At 32.6% G+C, this 21,094-nt stretch overlaps 1 pseudogene; it reads left to right on the top strand.

Annotated features, from left to right (window-relative positions):
• The first annotated feature begins 18,130 nt into the window (after nt 1-18,130).
• On the top strand, nt 18,131-18,249 carry LOC112485988 (annotated as a pseudogene).
• The last annotated feature ends 2,845 nt before the right edge of the window (nt 18,250-21,094 follow it).

Raw genomic sequence — 21,094 nt, 5'->3', positions numbered from 1 at the left:
TATGTTAACATTATATATTTTAATATTATAAATCATTTTATTATAATTATTTTACATTTAAAAATATATTTTATAAACTATGTTTATATTATATTTACATTTTCCATCTATGTATTTATGAATTATATTTATATTTTATACTTGTAAATATTTAACATTAAATGACATTTATCGAACATATTTAGTATTAATATTAAAATGTACATCTATATTTGCTCATCTCAGAATAATCAATAGACAAAAGCGAAGGTTTAGAGAGATTAATGTCTGCAAATCCAAAAGCATTATCAAAGTAATACAAGTATGTGAATAGTAAAATGAAAAATAGGTGCTCTATAACACCAAAACTAGAATTTACAGTTTTTCTGAAAATTAAAAATATAGGAGAATAAAAACATTGGTTGGTTTGTTTATGATAGTATTCCCTACATCTGGCACATAGTACATTTTGATTTTTTTTAAACCTAATTGTATTTATTTGGGGGATTATGAAGATTTTAAGTAAGAGAGGGGCAAGATTCGTATTTTTAAAGGCAATTTAAAAAAAGATAAGATTTGAAAACAAGAAAGCCATCGGTGTTTTTTTTTTAATTGAAAGATTTTAATTTTAGAGTAGTTTTAGTATTACAGAAAAGTTAGCCAAAAGTACGGAATTCCTATATATTTCTCTCATCGATTTCCTCTATTATTAACAAATCTTACATTAATACAGTACATTTGTTACTATTGAGTAGCCAGTATGAATCCATCATTGCCAACTAAAATCGGTAGTTTTGATTAGGATTCACTGTGAATTGTACATTCTGTATTTTATTAAATGCATACTGTCATCTAATCGCCATTACAGTATGATACAGAATGGTTTCCCTGCCTTAAAAATACCTTGTGCTTCACCCGTTCTTCATTTTTTCTTCCTCACAACCAAACTGGCAACCATTGATCTCTTATTACTTCATTCATTCATTTAATAAAATTTGTAGAATATCATTTTCTTCAGGTAATTACAGGTGCTGGATATACAACACTGAACAAAGTAGACTTCCTTCCCATGGACTCATCTATGGAACGAAGGAGTAAAGGGAATGATAAACAATCAGTACAATATTTAAGTGTTTAAAAAATAAAATGTGATGAAGGTATAAAAATAAATTAGAGAAGAGGCACTCTTGTCTGAGGATGTATGACTCGAGATAATCCCTGAATGATAAGGAATTTATTCTTCAAATTGCTTAGGGCGGTGCATTCAGACAGAGAAAATACGAAGGCTCTGATATAGAAAGTGCTTGGTATGTTTTTGTGCCAGAAAAACATCATTATGAGAACACAAAGGAACAGTTATCACTCCAGCAGCCACAAGCTACTTCTAGCACAAAGATGTGGTCTCCCAATTTTTTTTCTTTTGCTAAAAGGGAAATGGGCATCTCTGAATGAATGGATAATCCCAGGCCTGGGGCTAGACACATCTGGAACAATGTGTCAAACCAGAAAGCAATGAAACTACCAAAGATTATTATGAATTTGTCAGAAGGATCAGGAGTGTGGGAAGGCACAAAGTGACCAAATATGGGACACTTTGATCATCAATAAAATAATTATTGAATGAACTGAAAACAGTCAAAATTTTCAAGTGTGTGAATCTGAGATAATATTGGGAAGAAATGAACACTTTTGGAATATTCTGGGAATTCAATAAATTCAATCGATTCATTGTTTTGAAAACTGATTGGATCAAGAGAAAGAAGTAAGCATTAAAAATCAAAGCAATACATATGTAACTAGAGTGTAGTAAATGTTGAAGACATTAAGAGGAAGAGGTCGGGAGTTAGACCAAAGAAGGTCTTCTAAGGCATGGTAAGCAGTTGGTGTTTTATTTTAATTGTGATAGAAAGCCACTGAGTATTTTGAGCTGATTAATAATATAATGAGAGAAAAAGCAAAAGTGGAGAAAATAATAATGTAACTAAAATTAAAAGGAGAAAAAATTTAAAAAAGGAGATTTCATTATCTCAAAAGAGAGATGGGTGCTGGTATTTTTAAAAGAGTGAGAAAGTCTCTATCGTTGGAAGAATATATTTGATAAGAGAAGGTAGCACAATGCTGTGTAACATCAAATGTCCATTTATGATTTTATATTATAAATTTTAAACCAGTCAGCATGGTTTTGTTATTCATTTGGTAACTTAGATGGAGGTGCAGATTAGACTACAACTTAGAATTAATTCAGATTTGATATTTCCAAGTGAGGATGGTAAGAGAAGAAAGGGGTGAGGTAGTTAAGAGATTTGCAGGGGAGTGATTAGCTTGGTAAACTGTAAACTCTATATGGATTAGGAAGAGGTGAGGACATGAGTGAAAAGTCTTAAAAGGACTATAGTAGGTCTTGATAAGATTAAAGAAATTTGGAGTGAGAATACTTGCATAAATGAAGGAGAATAAAAGAATTTTGAGATTGAAAGTAGAGTAGAATACTAAAAAATGTAGATGTGACAGGCGTTATCAGTTTTGATGATAAAAAGGTATAATATGAACATGAGAGTGCTTGCCTAGGGTGGAGTAGAGGAAAAGGTCACTGATATTAATTATTTTAAGAATTCAAGGGGCCAAGGATGAATCATCTACTATGTCAACATGGATGTCGAAATGGCAGAGGATGATAATAATAATTAGGTGAGAAAGTTAGATTCATCATGGCTGGGATTTGGTCAGATAAATGTAAGAGTAGTTTATAAAACCAAGAAGAATAATGTCCCAGGTAGGTTAGGCGAGTTGATTGGAAGATGATTTGTAAATAAATAAGAAAAAATTATAATCATGAAGTAAATGACATTAAACTACTTAACTTATTCAACCTCAGGTCTCTCATACAGAGCCAGAGCATTGGGAGAAAGTGTTGACCAAGTACTTTTATTTCTTTTCTTCTTCTTTTTCTTTCTTTCTTTTTTTTTTTTTTTTTTGGTTCTCAGGTAGCTTATTTTCAATAACTTCAACAATTAATATATCACTTTAATGAACCTTTAGTTCATGATAAATAAGTCATTTTCAAAAAGGTACTAATAATCATAGTGCCGATAATTTCAGAAGCCTAAGACATTTGGAGGATTCTCTTTGAATCATATGACCAAAGTGAAACACTGGCATATGATGGCAAAGTTTTTTCTTTCTTGCTACTAGTTTCTAAATCCCAAATTTACCCAAACCTCTGCTCTCTCAGCTACTCTTTTTTTTTTTTTTTTTTAGTATTTGATTCTTTGAAAAATTTTATTTTATTGGTTTTAAGTATAGCTTAGACATTTATAGAGTTTATAAAATAATCCCCCTAATTGCTCTTTCTCTCCTCTGGCTCTCCACCTAGCCAATACAATTAATACTAACTGCATTGCCTATGCTGTGCTCCCCATCTCTGTGACCATCTATCAACTACTAATTTGTATTTCTTTAACCCTTCACTCCATTCTACCCTTTCGTCATACCCAGATTGTCCTCTATATATGAGAGTCTGGTTTTGATTAGTTTGTTCTTTGTTCCATAGATTCCACATATAAGCAAAATCATATGGTATTTATCATTCTCTGGCTAACTTATTTCACATAGCATAATAACCTCTAGGTCCATCCATGTTGTTGCAAATGGTAAAATTTCATTTTTTTGATGGCTGAGTAACATTTCATTGTATATATGAACCATAACTTCTTTATCCAAACATCTGTTAATGGGCATTTAGATTGCTTCCATATCTTGGCTATTGTAAATTGTGCTGCCATGACTTAAGTACTTTTCAAAAGATAATAGTCTTTATTTCTAGTAAGTGTCAGTAAGGTAATTTTTCATTCACAGCTCTGTGTCTGCACAGTTATGTGTTTGGCTACTTCGCCTTGCTTTTTAGTTGAAAATAACTCTCAAACATTGAAGAATGATAAAGGAAAATATAAAGGTTATATAAAACTGTTCATTTTAGTTCATTTGCAGTATTTATCTTGTCAATTTCTTAAATATTTAAGCAGGTCACTATGTGCTTGAGATTGGTTCAGAATGATGGGCATCAGGCACAAAAATGAATTTGTTATTATTATAAATTACAGTAACTTATTTTGAGGTATTAAAATTCTTGCATTTCTGGGAGAAACTCTACTTGATCATCATGTTTTATCCACATGTCATTGGATTCAATTCTTTTAGAATATTTTGATCTATATTTATGAAGGATATTGAACTGTAGTTGTCTATTCTTGTAATGGTTTTGTCTAATCCTAATTTCAGGGTAATGTTTACTTCATACCATGAATTAAAAGTGCTTCTTCCTCTTCTAATTTCTAAAATAAATAGAATTGGTATTATTTTTCAAATGACTGACAGAAATCACCAGTGAATACCTCTGAGTATAGAGTTTTCTTAGTGGGAAGGTCTTGAATTACAAATTCGGCTTATTTAAAAGAGAGAGCTAGTTTACACATTCTTCTTGAGTGATTTTGATAGTCTCTGTCAGTCAAGAAATTGATCAATTTTACCTAAATTGTCAAAATAAAATTGTTAGCAACATTCATTTTTTTCTTTTTCCTATCCATAGAATCTGTAGTAATGTCACCATTCTTACTCTTGACACTGAGAATTTGTGTTTTCTCTCTCTCTCCTCTCTCTCTCTCTCTTCTCTCTCTTCTTTCTTTCTTTATGTCCTGATTAACTTGGGTCAAAGCTTGTCAATTTTATTGAGTTCCTCAAAGAATAAATTTTGATTTCATTATTTTTCTAATTTTTATTTGTTTCATATTTGTGGATTTTTGCTCTGACTTTTATTGTTTACTTTTATTGCTTATTTGGGGCTTCATTTACTCTCATTCTCTTAGTTTCTAAAGAAAAAAAATATAACATCATTGCTTTGAGATACTTCTTATTTTCTAATATTGATATTTATTGCTATAAAATTTCCCCTATGTATTGCTCTACCTGCCTGTCACAGATTCCATGTTGTATTTTCATTTTCATTCAGTTCGAAATAATTTTAATGTCTTTTTAGATTTTTTGAAAATTTTGATCCATGTATTATTTAACAATGTATTGTTTAATTTCCAAGTATTAGGGACATGTGAAAGACATTTAAATCTATTGTGTTCAGATAATATATTTTGTATGATTCAGATCCTTTCACATTTATTGAGAGGGTTTATAGACCTGAATATGTTCTACTTTGAAAAATACTTTACATGTTCTTGAAAAGAATGAGTTTTCTGATGTTGGCAAAAATGTTCTATAATGTTAATTAGGTCCCATTTGTAGAAACTGGTACTTAAATTTTTATATACTTCCTGATTTTTGGTCTAATTGTTTTATAAATTTTTAAGAGAGGAACATGGAAATTTACAACTCTATTTTTGTATATGCCAATTTCTCTCTGTAATTCTAGCAGTTTTTGCTTCATCCATTTTGAAGCTCCGTTATTAGGTACATTCATGTGTAGAATTGTTATTTTTTTTTAGCATTATGAAATGAGCTTTTTATTCATTGTATTAGTTTAGCACTGTTTCTGTGTCTAGTTAGTTCTGGCTGCTGTAACAGAATATCATAGACTGGGTGACTTATAAACAACAGACATTTATTTCTCACAGTTCTGGGGGCTAGAAAGTCCATAATCGAGGTGCTGGTAGATTCTGTGAGGACATGTTTCCTGGTTCATAGATGGTGGTCTTCGCACTGTGTCTTTACACGGCAGAAAAGGTAAAGGAACTCTTTGGGTTTTGTATATAAGGGCACTAATCCCATTTGTAAGCAAACCACATTTATATGCCATTCTTCTATAGTCATATCTCCTTTGACTATAGTCAGTAAAGTTTCTGTTTTAAGAACCTATGTGACTAGATTGAGCACACCTATATAATCCAAAATAATCTCCCCATTTAAGGTAATATTTTCCTAATGCTATGAGATAAGTTTATGAATATATTTAAGAGAGGAGAGGCATTATTCTACCTATCACAACTTTGGCAATATGTATTGCTCTGAAATCCATTTTGCCTAATATTTATATAGGCATCTCAGCTTCCTTTAACTTATTATAAACACAGCATTTTTTCATCTTAACATTTTTAATTTATTTGTGTATTCATATTTATAGTTTCTTTCGGGAGGTAGCATGTAGTTGGTTCTTGTTTTTGTATGCAATTTGACAATAACTGCCCCTCAATCGGGCTATTTAGAATATTTAAATTTAATATGATTTTTTTATGTGGCTAGGTTTAAGTCTACTACTATTTTCCCCTTCTGTTCTTTATTAACTTTTTTAATTGAGTATTTTTAATTCTATTTCATATTTTTCTTTATTAACTTTATTTTTGTTTTGTGGTTCCTTCATGATTTACAGCATACATTCTTAATTTATCACAGTCTATCTTTAAGTGCTTTAGATAAAGTATAATAATACTTAAAATAGTATGCTTTTTATTTCCTTATCTCAGTCTTCTACATGTTTTAAACCTCATGCTACATTGTTGTCATCTTCTTAAACTGTTATTGTCTTATTAAAAGAGTTATATAATAAGAAAAAACTTGTATGTTTACATATGTAATTGTCATTTCTGTTACTCTTTATTCTTTTGTGTAGATTCACATTTTTATCTGGCATCATTTTTCTTTATTTAAAGAACTTTATTTAACATTTTTTGTACTATTGGTCTGTCTGTTGGTGATTGTGGGTTCCAGTTCTGGCTGTGATCCAGGCTCGCAGCTAGGAATAGGTCCCCAGATTTAGAATGTTATATTAATGTAGTAGGGCGCCTGCGCCTAGCTCATGTAAGCATGATTCAGCTTACTGTATCACTCATGTGTGGCAGAATGCCACTATTATTCTCTGATGTATGTGGAGCTCCTGTGGTCCCCTAGCATAGAAGTGTGTTCCCCATAATAACAGAAGTATGCTCCCTTCAATAAAGTAGCTGCCTGCCATTTCATTCTCATGACTCCTGGTATGTTCTTTCAACTGGTCGTGTCATCACCAAAATCTTCCCTTCTCCATCAGCTTGGTGCTGACAGTGATGAATTCTCTTAGGTTCTCCATATATAAAAAAAAAAAGCTTTATTTCATCTTCAGTTTCGTAAGACCTTTTCTTCAGTTTAAATTCTAGGTTGATAATTTTTATCCTCCAGTAGTTTAAAGTTGTTACTCCAGCACTCTCTTGATCACCTTGTTTCCAACGAAAAATGTGCTGGTATGTTGACCCGGATCCTTTTCCTTTTCTTTGTATTGTGTCCTTTCATCCCTGGATGTTTTTAAGAATTTTTTCTTTATCCTTGGTTTTGAATAACTTCATTATGACATGTCTTAGTGCAGTTGTGTGTGTGTGTGTGTGTGTGTGTGTGTTCACACGTGTTCATGCTTGGGATTTATTGTATTTGCAGGTTGATAGTTATCAAATTTAGAAAAGTATATTTACCACTTTTTTAGTTTTTAAATTTTTTTCTGTATTTGTTTTTATATTGTTTCTATTGCTATGTCTTCAAGTTTACTAATCTTTTTTTCTGCAATGTCTAATATACTATTAATCTCATCCATTGTATTTTTTATCTCGTACTTTGCAGTTTTCATCTCTAGAAATAGTTTTTTTTTGTCTTTTTTACACATTTAATCTTTATACTTAATTTTTGAATAAATATAATAAAGGTATACTAACTCTTTTAACAACTTTGCTATTTCTAACACCAACGTCAGTTCTGGGTCAATTTCAGATGATTGATTTTAAACTTCATTTGAGTTCTATTTTTTGCTTTTTTCCATGCCTGGGGTTTCTGATTGGATAAGAGGTATTGTGAATTTTACCTTTTTCTGTCCTGGATAATTTTGTATTTCTATGAATATTCTTGAGTTTTGTTCTGGGATGTAGTTAAGTTACTTAGAATGGTTTATACTTTTCAAATATTGCTTTTAAGCTTTGTTAGACAGGAGCAGAGTAGTGTTAAGACTTTATTACTATTCTCATATACTGTGAAAAGATTTTCTGAGTTATCTATCCATGCTTCATGAATTACAAGTTTATTCAGTCACTGGTGGGAATAGCCATTATTCCAGATCTTATGTGAACACTGAGCACTATTGTTCTAAATCCTTTGGATGATTCTTTCCTTGTGTCATTTTCTGGCATGTATGCAGTCATCAGTACTCTGTTGAATACCCAAGGAGGACCCTCTGCAGCTCACTGAGTTTCGTTCTCTGTGTGTTCTCTTCTGTTCCACACTCTGTTGTGCAAACACTAGTTATCTTGGTCTCCCCAGACTTCTCAAATATGGGAGTGCTCTGGGTTCTGTGAGCATTTCCTGCCCCCACTTTGTGGCCCAAAACTCTCTTAAGGCTGGGCAATTGTAGAGCAAATGCAATGCTTCTCCTCTCTCAAAGATTGCAATAATTCATTTCCTTATGTCCAGTGTCTTAACAACTGCTATTTCATATTATGACATATGTTATTTCATATATGAAATTGTGGCTTTTTAAGTAGAATTGTAAGTAATCTTAACCCAGTTATTTTATCTTGTCCAGAAACAGAAGTCACATTGATTTGTTTTTGCTTTTAGTGAATATTCTCGTTGACTCACTTTTATTATCTCTTAACATTAGGGAAGTGTGGAGTGGAATTGAGAAATTTAAAGGAGAGTTCTGTTTACACTTTTTGAAAAATCTATTGCATATTAAATACAAAAATGATTAAAATATATATTATTAGTTTAAAACAGCTACATAAGAAGAATGTTGCTTTGCCTAAGGCATACCCAAGTAGAGGTAGTTGTCTTTTCTTTTCTTTTTTTTTTTTTTTTTTTGAGGTAAGCCTCATCATTTAGGGTTGGCGGGTTGATCTAGTACATTTCATTGTTACTTTCAGAAAATCATTCCCTCTTCTTATTTAAAAAACTTCTTGAAACTTTGAAGTTTATACCTAAGAGTTTCTTTCTTTCCTATACTTTGCTATTGTCTGTGAAACTCACTGCTCTCTTTCACTGATAAGCATTTTTACACCTTATTTCATGTCATCATTTCTATGTACATATATATGGACAAATCATGCAACAATCTATTCTATAGATACCAAACCTCCTTACCTATAATGGCCTTTCCGTCCCTCTATCTCAGGACCTTGGTTATACCCTTGATCTTATCAGTATTAGAAACTGCTATGTCTCTAAAATTTTAAAACCATTTCCAATTCCATTTGTTAACTCTAACGTTTTTTTTTTTCTTTTTTACTTAAATATATCAGTAAATCAGCAGTCTCATTCTGTTACCATTATCATTATGCTGAAAGAGAAAGAAAGGGGAAAAAAGGCAAATGCTTCTTTAAAAAAGAAAAAAAAAAGGGACCTCCTCTCCCCCCAAAAAACTGATCAGAAGAAAAATTTAAGAGTTGAGAAATAAAAACTAAGATCCCCAAGCTTAACAGAGCTCAAAGAAAAGCAAAAGAGCTGATACGAAGTAGAAAGGATGCAGCAGATAGGACCAGATAGCTAAGGCCAATCTTGGTTTTAAGGGATGGGAGAGCAGAGAATAAACTTGGAGAAACAATTTCTCATCCCCAAGGTAATGAAACATCCCCATTCTTGCCCCACAGAGAAAGCTGCACACATAAAGAATTTCATTTCTAAAAGACTTAGGAGAGTCATCCTAGTTCTTCCATGTGTAAGGATGCAGTGGGTGCTTTTAGAAACTAGTGAGAGCTTAAAAAAGAACAGGGGAAATGTATGAGTGTTTCAGGGCCATCAGAACTAAGGCTGCCCCTGGAAAATACTTAAGTGGAGGAACCTAAGCTGGTTCCCTCAGAATCTCAGCTTCATGGGTTCCTCAGCTGCTCTGGGACAAAAGGAAGTCTGCAAGCCAAAAGGGCAGAAAGATTCTAATCCAAATCCTTTCCTACTTACTTCTCCCCATTTCCCCAAAGTCCTAGGCAAGAACAAGGAGTTTAGAGTTTTCTCTTGCCCTAATGGCTTCTCAAAGACATCTTAAAATACCTGATGAGAAATATCAAGAGAGGCTAGAGATTTAGAAAGGACCAATGTCCTCTGGTGATAGGAGACAGTTGTGCGGGAACTTCAGTGCCAATTGTTCTCTGGTCACAGGAACAGGTATTATGATACAAGGTGGTCACAATTAGCTTCTATGATAGCCCATAGTGGTATATGGATCAAACCACTGGTTGCATGGGGAATTGATATGGGGATAAGCATGGAGAGACTAAAGTAGAGATACTAACAAAGAAGAATTAAGGTACGATGGGAGGTAGGGGACAGAACAGACTGTATAGCGAGAATAAAGATCATATCTATTTACAAGGAAGTAGAAAAGACATGGTAAGGGGTGGATCAAATTAAATACGAATCCTGGGAAAGGAGAGAAATCTGCTCCCTCTTGCTTGATACCCTTTCACCCCCTACCACATCCTGTGCTATCTTGAGACTGCTCTTCAGTTGCTTCATCTAATTCTCCAGGAAAGAGAAACCTACACCAAGAGCTAGGTTGGCAAGAATATAGGTTAAGAATCAGAACTGGAGGAAGCTAGCAGTGGAGATTGAGCTTGAGTAGCTGCCATCTCTATACAGTCCCTCCCAAAATCCCATATATACCTCAGATTCCATTTAATTAAAAGGTAAGAGGGCAGGTAAATCAATCAAAACCCCCATAAAACCAGTAATCCAACTGAAGTACCATCAATTAAAGTGCAAACTGCAGAAATTGACCCTATCTAAAGGCCAGAGAGAAAAGAGTGCATATATATAAATCAAAGGATGGGTATCAGAAACTAGTCCCTCCTCCAATTAGATAACAGCAGAGCTAAAGATGCAGGCAACCAGTAAAGACTCTTTGGAGGACTCTGGGTTGACCTAAATATATTTTGTTTTTACCTTATTAACTTCCCTAAGATTACATTTTTCTCTTTTTCCAGTTAATATTTCACGATTTATTAAAGTAATCAATCTCTTACAATATTTTAATTTCTCTTCTTGGAAAACTTTGAAGAAACACCATTTCTAGATGAACTCACTACTTAGTTTCTCCACACCTACCCTTTTGAAGCTGAACATTAAAAAGGAAATATGAGAGAAAAATAGAGGTTAATATAAATTTATGATTTCTAACACAAAGGATTTGCATATTGCCCAGTAATCCTCCACATTCCTCTAGTAATCACTTCTTGAGTGCTCCATATATACTATTTAAAATTTTCTTACTCTTCAAACTATCCACAGCTCATTAGTTCCTCTACTTTTCAATACTTCACAGTTTATGTCATGCTATTTGTAGGAATTCTGTAAGCAACTATTTGTTTATTTATTTGCTGTTGTGAAAATGTTCTCTACATACACTCTTCAAATTTTCATACCCCATTTCACTTCAGATACACTCCAACATGGCTTCAATCCTTTACTTCACTAAAAAGCTTCTTTAAGATTATCAACCACCACTGTTTTCAATTAAGGCATCAAGTCTTCATTTTCCTAAACACCTCAGGGATAGTCAACTCTATTATCAAATCTCTCTTTGAGCTACTATCACATACTCCTGGATTTATACTCCCAATTCTCTGGCTTCTCCTTCTGAGATCCTTTTCTTTTTTCCTCTCCTATATCAGACACAAAAACATTGGATTTCCTTATGGCTCTCCTTTATATCTCCACCATCTTTCCATAGATAATCTTAATCTAGCCCATGACTTTAAAAAACATACTACTCATGAATTCTTTTTGTCCAGTCATTGGTAATAACGAACACCCATTGAAATTTCAATTTAAAAGCATCAGTCCTCTTTGATTCTTTGAATCCTCACTGTCTCTACCTTTCAAATAGAACATTAATAGAACATTATTCTACAATAAAACCACTCTCTAATCAGATCACTGTTTTACAATGTGGTGATGTAGTATTATAATTAAGAGCATGAACTGTGCTATTAGGCTTTCCGATGCATAGTCTGTCCTATCACTAGCAGAGTGATCTGCAGGAAATAATAAACTCTCTAAGCTGTATCTCATAATTTTGCTAGTTATAATAACTCATACATAAAATGTCTAGTATGTGCAGAACTTACACTCCTCATAAAAATTAATTAAAAGTAAAACATAGACCTAAATGTAAAACACAAAACTATTAAACTCTAGAAAATTCATAGGAGAAAGTCTAATGACTTTGGATAAAAAAACCACCTATTAGATAAAATATCAAAGATAGAATCCATGAAAGAAATAATTGATAAACTGGACTTCATTAAAATTAAAAACTTCTACTATCTGAAAGACACTGTCAAGAGTATGAAAAGACAAGCCACAGAATGCAAGAAAATATTTGCAAAAGATACATCTGGAAAAGAACTGGCATCCAAAATATATACACCACTCTTAAAACTCGGCAACAAGGAAACCAACCTGATTAAAAAATTAGCCAAAAACTTAACAGACAAAAAAAGGTATACAGATGTCAAATAAGCATATAAAAATATATTCCACATAACATGCCATCATGGAAATGCACATTAGAACAAAACGAGATACCACTGAAAGGCCAAAATCCAGAACACTGATAATACCAAATGCAAGCAAGGATATGGAGTAAAAGGAATTCTCATTCATTGATGGTAGCAATACACGATGATTCAGCTACTTTGGAAGGCATCTTGGCAGTTTCTTACACAACTAAGTATATTCTTAACATAAGATAAAGTCCAGCAGTTGTTCTTCTTGATATTTACTCAAAATTAGTTGAAAACTCACAAAAACTTTTATACAGAAGTTTATAGTAGTTTTGCCCATACCTTTCAAATCTTGGAAAGAACCAAAATGTCTTTCAATAGGTGAATAGATAAATAATTGTGGTACATCTCAAAAATGGAATATTAGTATTTAAAAACAAACAAACAAACAAACAAACAAACAAGCAAGCAAAAAAACCATGAGCTATCAAGCCATGAAAAGACATAGAGGAAACTTAAATTGTATTACTAAATGAAAGAAGCCAATCTGAAAACTAAATACTGTATGATTTCAATTATATGACATTCTGGAAAAGGTAAAATTATAGTGACAATGAAAAGATCAGTAGTTGCTAGGGATAGGAGGCCAGAGAGATAAATAGGCAGAGCACAGGATTTTTAATGAGAATACTTAATATCATACCCTAATGTTGGATATGTGTTACTGTACATTTGTTCAAATTCATAGAATGTACAAAACTAAGACTGAATTTTAAGGTAAACTATGGACTTTGGGTGATTATGTGTTAATGTAGATTTATCCTTAGTAAAAAAAATATACCATTTCCGTGAGCAATGTTGATAATGGGGGAGGCTATGAATATGTGGGGGCAGGGTGCATAAGGATATTATTAGTACCTTCCTCTCAATTTTGTTGTAAATCTAATGCTGCTCAAGAAAATAAAGTATTAAAAAAGTAAATTTCAGGGAGAAAATATCTAGGAACGTATCGCACTTGGTAAATTCTCAGTAAAGGTTAGCTGTCATAATTGTTGTTATCATTGTCATTGTTCGTATTACCACTCCAGGTCGAATACTACCACCCAATTCATGTCAGTAGGCCTCATTCTCTACACCATTACTTAATTGGCTTCTTTCCTCTTGCTTATCCCCCTTTTCTATGCATATCTAGTCAGCAGCTGAAGTGATCTTTTAAAAATGTAAATTGGAATCACATTAGTCTCCTAATTGAAAATCCTCTATGCTATTCCTTTGCACTTAGGTTGATTTTGAAAATACTTATGTTCTGTGATGCCAAGTATAATCTGGCCCCTGTTCATTTTTCCAGCTTTAATGATTGCTACTCTTCATGTTTCATTCACACTTCTTAGCCAAAGAGGTTTTCTTTTTTTGTATCATGCCACGCTCTTTCTCCACACTGTCCTTCTTTCTCCCTGCCCTCGCCATCCCCCCTGACCCATGACATTTCATCTCTTTGGAATACCCATCCAATCACTCTTTACTTTGGTTGTTTTCTTTCCAATTTCAGGTTACAGCTTAAAGAGCACTTACTCAGAGAGGCCTTTTGTGACCACTCAATCTAAAATATCTCCTCCATTCTTTACTCTCACAAAGATTTCTTTCTGTTCTTTCCTGTTGTGTATTGTGCTTTCTAATTAAATTCTTAACTATGTGTCAACTTGCATATTACCTATTCCCCACATGACTCCATGAAAGCAGGGTCCATGATTATTTTGTTAATCGTGGTATACCGAGAGACTTGTATTGAGCATAGCAAATAGTCCAATCCTAATAAAATATTTGTTGAATGAATAAATGAAAAGCACTCAAATAATTAACTGAAAGAATATAAATTTTGATTAAACATTAGTGAGGAAAATTAGGGGCTGCATCATTTGAAAGCTTTTATGAAATATTAATATTAGTTAACATTTATTGAATACCTACTATCTGCCAAGCAAAGTACTTAGGTTAATACATATACCTCATAACACACCTGTAAATATAAATTAGATCTAATCTTCCGATAAAAAAAAAAAAAATGAGGCTCATTCAGATTAAGCAACATGCCAAATCACCCAACTTGTAAATAATAGAGTCTCTAGATCTATGCAATTCCAGTATCCTTCTATAACACCACAGTATGGCTATTAATGTATATTAGACATTATGTATTCAAAATCGCTAGTTTCCCTGATGAGAAACTGAGTTACAGAGAGACAAAATGCCTTACCAAATGCCATACAAATAACGAATGAGAGACAAGGACTCTGGACTTCTGGTTCAAAGTGTGTTTATCTCTCTCATGTTGAAATACAATTATCAGTTAAAACAATAGTCTATCATTTAAAAAAATCTTAATAACTTATCTTGTAAAAGCAAGAAATCTACAAATAAATTACACCATTATTAAAAAAATAGATTTTTTTCCTTAGAGGGATTATGCCTCTTCAGTGCTTTAGGTTTTTAAAAGGTGTTATATTAGCCTCTGTAATTTAACACTTTTGCAGTAAAATAATTACTAATAATAATAATAATAAATAATATCCAAGCATATTACAAGAAATACATGTTCAGCCTAATGATTATTCTTTGAATCCTTCAAATTTTCTTCCAATTCCTTTATCATGTAGAAAATGTAATATTGTTAAATAGATATTTTTAGATATTCAGATTTTGCCTCATTTGTAAACATGAAAGCTATTCATGTTTAAGCAGGATGATGAGAAGTAAGACTAAATAATTACTGAAGGATATCCAACAAGTTTTTACATGATATCAATATTATATCTTTCTCCTTAGCATATTTACATTGTTCTGAAGAGGTTATTACTGTTATATCCATTATAACTGGCATGTTATATGTTTTAACAAATGAATTTTGAAAAAAAAAATTTAGGAAATCCAACAAGAAAACAATGTTAATAATAACATTAGATTGAATATGTAACACTTATTAAGGGATTAATACATAACAAGCACTATGCTCTGATCATCTTTTTCATGTTCCATCTCATTTAATCTTCACAGTAACTTAACACTAAAAAGAAAATACTTTTATCATCCCATTTCATTCATAAGAAAATTGCACTTTGGAGACTTTAACAGCTTCCTAGTTGGTAATGAAAGAACTATCATTCTGACCTATATCTTCCTAGATCCCAAGTCCATAAATCTATCTAACATAATAACATTAAAATAATGTCTTTGGAAAGGGCAATATGTCTTAAAACTGTTGGAATATCTCCTTCAGAAGTTCCCCAGGGTGTCTTCAAGGGTTGAGAATCATTATTGTACATGAATAGCTTCTTAAGCACTTGCAAATAGGAACTAAGTTATACCGGTTTCTTTCATATCAAATAAACACAATGTTGTACATACTGGATAAAAAATTATCTCAGATTGATTGCACTACATGCATGATTACTGAAGTGGGTTGGAAGGAAGAAGAGTTTCAAATAAAAAGAAAGTCATGGAGGGAAGAGAAAGAAGGGCATATTTTGTTAAAATGAAAGCCGCTTGCTGTGATTAAAGATTACACTGTGAAGGGTTGGTTTCTCAACCTGATAAACCTTGAAAAAGTCTGATCATTTCTTCTCAGGAATCCCTATTATTCAATTTCCCCATCTTTAAAGAAATTCTTACCTCAAAATAATAAATTTTATATTATAGGACTGATGTGTGAATTAGGTGTATCAAATGTACTATTAGCTAAGCAGAAACTTAATACATAATGGTTAAATGGCTGGAAGGAAGAAAGGGTGGATGAGAGGATATAGTAAAACATAAACTTCACGGGTAGGCATGAGGAAAGTGTGAGGAGACAAGGGAAATTCTAACATATTAGGAATTTCAAACTTGTTCTCAATATAATTATTTAAAAAAATGAGATTCTCACCACATGAACATATTGATAATGAAAAACAAATGCATGATCACTTTTATATTTTAGATAAATCACCATTTTGTCCCTGGTTTGCCAGATTTAAGACAGATTGAGTGATTCAGGGAGACAGTAGAATCAGGAAAACAATATATACAAACTGTTTCAGTAATCCAAATACAAAGTTATGAGCTCAAAAAAAAAAAAAAAGCCAAAGCTTTAAGAATGGAAAGGAAAAAAGGATTATAGTTGATATTTAAGTGGAAAAAGTGATGTTACAGTGAACATTAAATGTGGGTATAAAAAGTAGTATCAGACAAATTCAGGTTTCTGTATTGCGCATTGTTTATCTAGATAATGGGGCTGGGGAGAAGAGAAATGAGATGTTTTGTCCATGTTAAGACTATAAAACAGATAAAAAACAGATGGCAAGACAGGAAGCTGTTTATAGTAAGAGTGTCAAACACTTATTTTGAAAAGAAACATTCATGATCAAAGAGCAAAATATCTAATTTCTAAGTAACGTTCCTTAATACATGATAAATGTAAAGACAAGTTCCACCAATAATATAATTCCAAATGGAATAAGAAATAAAATCACAATGATTGTGTTCATATTAAACTTGTTTACCTAAATCCTATATTATTTTCCTAGAAGCTAAGAAAGTTGGGCATTAAAAACAAAAATTTATTAACGTGATTAAATGTGTATGTCTTTGCTTTGCCCTTATGATATAGGAAATACCTATAATCCTCAAACTACACCATGACACAGGCAACTTACTACTAAATGTACAGGGTCAATCCCTCCATTTGTTCCATGAAGTATTCATGAATTTTAACTTCTATTCATAACGAAATTTGTCCAAGAACAATAGGATCACACTTAATTCCAAAAATTAAAATGACAAATTCTGGCACACATCATCATACTATGTTTATACTGTAGAAAATTAACCTCAATATCCAAGGTCATAGAGACTCTGACATGTTGAAGGATTTGAGAATTTATGTTTTTTCAAACTAAATAAGTAACTGATAAATTTATTTAAAAGTTGAGGAAATTGTTGTACATTTTTCATTAGTCTATTAGTTAAAACTCTGTTGTAAATAATAGAAAAATCAAATCCAAATCAGTTTAAAGAAAAAGAATCTTCAGAAGTTTACATAACTCAACAGTACAAGGTTAGATGTGGCTTTGTGAGTGACTAAATTCAGAACTGTCTTGGTTTCTTCTACTGAGCTTCAATAACAAGATACTATTTTCATCTATTAATTTGGCAGTTTTTAAGAGATATTGCTAATTGATGAAAGTGGAACAACAAGGACCTGATATATAGCTTGAAAAAATGAAAATCACTATAAAATTTCTGTTGAGCAGTTGTCAGTGTAAATCAAAATCCTCAATATTGTATAATGGTTAAAAATTGGAAACAATCTAAATTTCAAATAATGGTTAGGTATATTATGATATATTCCAGTGATGTTTAATACTATGAAATCATACCAAATGTTTTAAAAATTGTATCAATATATTAGGAAATGTTTATGATGATATTTATATATATATATATACACATAATATTATATAAATGGTTATTAGGAAATGTTTATGATGATATGCATATACACACACACACACACACACACACACACACACACATACTCACATAATATTGTATAAATGGTTATTCACAATCTGCCCTCACAACCTAATTCAGGTTCAATCCTGATCCTGTCCACGTATGTACCTATAACTATGGTTCCAGGGCCTCTATAAAATCCAACATGTTTTATCTACAGCCATGCTGCCCTGAACAAGCCCGATTCTGTCTGACCTTGAAAGCTAAGCAGCGTTGGGCCTGGTTAATACTTGGATGGGAGACCACCTAGGAAGACCAGGTGCTGTAGGCGTAAAAAAATTTTTTTAAAAAAGGGATTGTAAGCTGACAACGTCCTTCCAATCTGTGAGATCAACAAAGGGTTGCCTCATGTGGAAAATTATACACACTTTTATGACTCTAGGTATTGGTTTATGCCATTCTGGACTCTAGAATGTCTTTTTTCACTTCCCAGTTGCCAAAGCATCACTAGAATATTTTCTACTCTGTTAAACTTTCCTCATATTCTCCACCCCAGGTAACCTTAGTCTATTTTCTGTAATTCCACAGAACTGCAGGTGCTGTAATCTTCACCCTGTGTCCCCCATGCATAGAAGAGCAAAAAGCCAATAAATACTTGTTAAGTGAATGAATAAATGAGTATCTATTGATCATTGAAGTCACAAAATGCTTTGAGAGTTCAAAGAAATAATATTCCTTGTTTCTTCTAAGAATTTAATTAAACTACCAATAGAATACAATTTGTCTTAGGTACATCACCACTTGTTTCTTTCACCTTGGCTTCTCCCAGCTCTTTGTATCTCTTCTTTGTTTCCCACACCTCCATCCCCAGAGGCATCTCAAAATATACTCATATTCTTCTTTGCCTTTATTTTCCTCTAAGAGAATTATATAATCGTATTCTATCTATGACTCCATATCATTATGGTTTATAAATTCCATTTTAGCTCTAGATACATATTTAAGTTTTACTTGACAAGTACATATCAGTTCAGTACCTAAAACTCACTATTCCCACAGCTGAACTCATCATCATTATTCTTTTTTGTGAGAGACATCATTTTCTTTAGCAATAAAGGTTATCAACCTCAGAAATCTTTTTTTCCTAGCTCTCTTTCATTTCATACTGGTAATTTTCATTTTCATCAATGTTATCACTTTATTTTCATTTTCTGTCCATTCTTGTAAATTCCTTTCTAGTGCCCAATTCAAGTCTTTATTTCTCTAATGTACACTATTAAAATATAACTTACTTGCTCTTGTTTATCGAATCTTTTTAAAAAACATACTTATCTATATAAATTATTTTACAGATATGTAGTGGAATTTTATGCTAATTACTAAAGAACATGAGTTTTGAGTCAGACAACCCTAATTTTGGTCTTTTTTTCTACCACTCTGAGTGATCTTTGGATATAACTAAGCTTTAATATTATTATTTTTAAAATTTATTTATTTCAGTTAGTTTCAAGTATACAGTACATTGGTTAGACATCTATATAGTTCATAAAACAATCCCCCTCAATTGCACCCTCCCTCCCCTGACCCTCCACCTAGCCAATGTATTAAGGCTAACTGCATTTCCTATGTCATGCTCCCTATCCCCCTGACTATCCATCAGTTACTAATTTGTACTTCTTTAACTCTTCACCTCATTCTCTCAGCTCCCCAGGCCCCCCTCCCCTCTGTCTGTCACCAAATTGTCCACTATATTCCTTTGATTCTGCATATAAGTGAAATCATGTAGTGTTTATCTTCCTCTGTCTGACTTAAATGTCTTCTAGGTCCATCAAAGCAATATCTTTTTCTATCCCTCTCCTTTTAGTCTATGTGTGTCTTTAAATCTGAAGTGAGTCTCTTGTAGGCAACAAGTAGGGGTTTTGTTTTCCTATCCACTCATCCATTCTATCTTCAGTTGGAGCACTTAATTCTTTTCCATTCGAGGTACTTATTGATGAGAATGTAGCTGTTATCATTCTTTATTACTGTTTTTGATATATGTTTTTCCTTCTTAAAGAAGTTTCTCCAACATTTCCTGTAATACTGGTTTGGTGGTGATAAAGCCCTTTAGCTTATTTTTGTCTGAGAAGCTCTTTATCTGTCCTTCAACTCTAAAGAATAGCTTTGCTAGATAAAATATTCTTGTTTATAGATCCTGGGTCTTCATCCTGTTGAATATTTTTGCCAAGCCATTCTGCTCTGCATAGTTTCTTTTGGGAAATCAGCTGCCAGACTTATGGATGTTCCCTTATAGGTAACAACCTGCTTTTCTCTTGTTGCTTTTAATATTCTTTCTTTGTATTTAACCTTTAGCATTTTGCTTATGATGTGTCTTAGTGTGAGCCTCTTTGGATCTCTGGTTTTTGGGATTTTCCAAGCTTCCTGGGGTTTTATGTTCATTTTCTTCACCAGGTGAGAGAAGTTTTCCATCATATTTCTTCAAACAGCTGTTCAACATCTTGTTTTCTTTCAGGTATGCCAATCAGACGGATATTTTGACCTTTAATAGTGTCCCATATGCTCTTAGAATTATTTTTATAATCTTGGCATCTTTTTTCATGCCATTCTGATTGAGTGTCCTTGGCTTTCCCGTCCTCTAGATAGGGCATTTGATCCTTTTCTTTATTCACTTTGTTTATTCCTTTGTTTATTCCCTTTAATATATTTCTCATCTTAGATAATGTGTTCTTCATTTCAGACTGGTTCCCTTTTATAATTTCTATTTCCATTTTTATGTTTTTTATCTCTTTGTTGATGTTCTCACTGAATTTATCTACACTTCTCAAAAGTTCATTGAGCATCTCTATAACCAGTGTTTTGGACTCTGCAAGTTAGATTGCTTGACTCCATTATATCTGGATCTCTGTTCTGTTCTCTCATATGGTTTCTGCTTCTTTGTCTTCCCATTTTGGCTGCCTTTCCATATCTGTTTCTATGTACTAAGTGAAAATCCTAAGTCTCTCGGTCTTATTAGTGTGGATTTGTGAAGTTGGTGTCCAGTGGCACAGTCCTGAGAGGAGTTCAGCTGCAGGCCAAATTTAGCCCAAGCCTCTGCTCCTCTGGAGCCACCTGTTAATTCAGCAAGCAATCCACAGATGCTGTACTTATAGTTGTCTCAAAAGGGCTACACCAGAAAC

The sequence above is a fragment of the Pteropus alecto genome, unplaced genomic scaffold (assembly GCF_000325575.1).
Source record: "Pteropus alecto unplaced genomic scaffold, ASM32557v1 scaffold25, whole genome shotgun sequence".
Classification (NCBI taxonomy): Eukaryota; Metazoa; Chordata; class Mammalia; order Chiroptera; family Pteropodidae; genus Pteropus; species Pteropus alecto.
This window is presented reverse-complemented; position numbering and strand designations above follow the sequence as displayed.